Genomic DNA, 1,903 nt, shown 5'->3' on the forward strand with positions numbered 1-1,903 from the left:
TCTGATGATTTGAGGTATATGGTATGTGTAATTCAGTAGTTCATATCTGCATTTATTATTGTATACAGCCTTCCACAAGGGCATTTTTGCCTGTTTAAAATGTAATAATAAATCAAATATATTGAATTTTCTGTATATCCAAATGCATTGTAAAACTATTTTAATGGCGTTCGAGATAAAATTCAGACTGAACATATCGTATACTAATGACATCATGTTAATATGCTTGTAACAAACATGAACAGGGTATCAGTTGTGAATAGATAACCATAATAAAATTCAGTAGGTTTGTTCTTGAGAGTGAGGTGTCACAAATTCTGCTATTTGGCAAGATATGGACTCTGAAACTGGCAAAATTAGCCTTCTGGGGTTTAAATTAACCTATAATAATTTCATTGCTTAAGAATATTAAGGCAACTTAATACTTTTGTTAAAGTGTAAATGCAAGACAAGAAAGAGTAATGGCAGCCTGTTTTACTTTTTATATTGTCTTCTTTAATGTATTTCCGCTTTTCCTGCCTGCCAATGCCATTCATATTATATTCTTTTTACTGTGAAAATGGAGCATATAATTTTATAGATAAGGAAACAAAAGCTCAGGGAATAAAAATGGCTTGCTCAAAGACATACAACTAGTTAGTAACAGGGCTGGGACTAAAATTCAGATCCCTTCACTCCCACGCTAAGGACCTTAACATTATCATACACTGTTCCCCTTCATTTGACTTTTTTTTCTAATCTTCAGAGTGTGTGCTGTTTTATTTACTGCAAAGAAGAGATGCTCTGTTTCTCCATAAAGTGATTACAAATCTGTGGAGCTACAGTCATCATAGTTGTTCCTACAAATAATTTAAAAGCAAAATATTGAAGTATGCCTTATCTTCACTGCCAATGAAATTATGACCAAATCGTAATTAGTGAATAACAAAACAGTCATATAGCAACCAATCCAATTGTTTAATGCTGTATCTAAAGGCAAACATTTTAAAAAGCCGTGAGTTAATACAATTTTCAAAAACTTGACTCATCAAGCTGTCTCAATAGTCAACAGTTTGAGGATTGCATCCAAAAATGAGCAGGCACTGATGAGATTACCAAATAGTATCTTATCTTTAAATGCCCTGGTTTAAAATTAGCAAGAATACGTTTGGTGTCTAATTTCTGAGAAGTAAAAACAGCTTTGGCTGTTTACCCTAAGTTTAGGACAAAACTCAACTGAATGAAAGCAAGAAGTGGAGTAGAAATTTTAGCATTTTAAAAGCTGACAGCTCTAACCTGAACCAGAGTATTTATGTTATTAAAATAGTCTTGGAATCCTAGGTGAGGCAATTCCATCTTTCTGAACTGCCCTCTACACACTTCTCCACCAGCAATACACAGCACTTCTTTCAAAGCAAAGGCTCTCAAGCTGACCCAAAGCAGGAATGTTTCCTTGACCAATCTATATCACATTTTAATGATTTCTTGACAGCATTCACAGCTCTTTCTAGCTCTGTATCTTTTGATGGGAAGTAGTTTCAGCAAGTGACAATTTTAAAAAGCTGGAGGGTTTTTTCGTTTTGTTTTGGTTTGGTTTGGTTTGGTTTTGAGACAGGGTCTCGCCCAAGCTGGAGTGCAGTGGCACGAGCTCAAGCAATCCTCCTGCCTCAGCCTTCCGAGTAGCTGGGACTACAGGCTCACACTGGCTAAATTTTGTTGTTGTTTATAGTAGGGACAAGGTCTCACTACATTGGCCTTGCTGGTCTCCAACTCCTGAGCTCAACAGATCATCCTGCTGCACCCTCCCAAAGTTCTGGGATTACAGGCATGAACCACCATGCCCAGCCCCAAACTGGAGATTTGTATAGAGCATTTTATGTTGCTTTGACGAAAGATATGTAACAGATATCAAATTATGAAACTG

The sequence above is a fragment of the Hylobates moloch genome, unplaced genomic scaffold, assembly GCF_009828535.3.
Source record: "Hylobates moloch isolate HMO894 unplaced genomic scaffold, HMol_V3 SCAFFOLD_7, whole genome shotgun sequence".
Lineage (NCBI taxonomy): Eukaryota > Metazoa > Chordata > Mammalia > Primates > Hylobatidae > Hylobates > Hylobates moloch.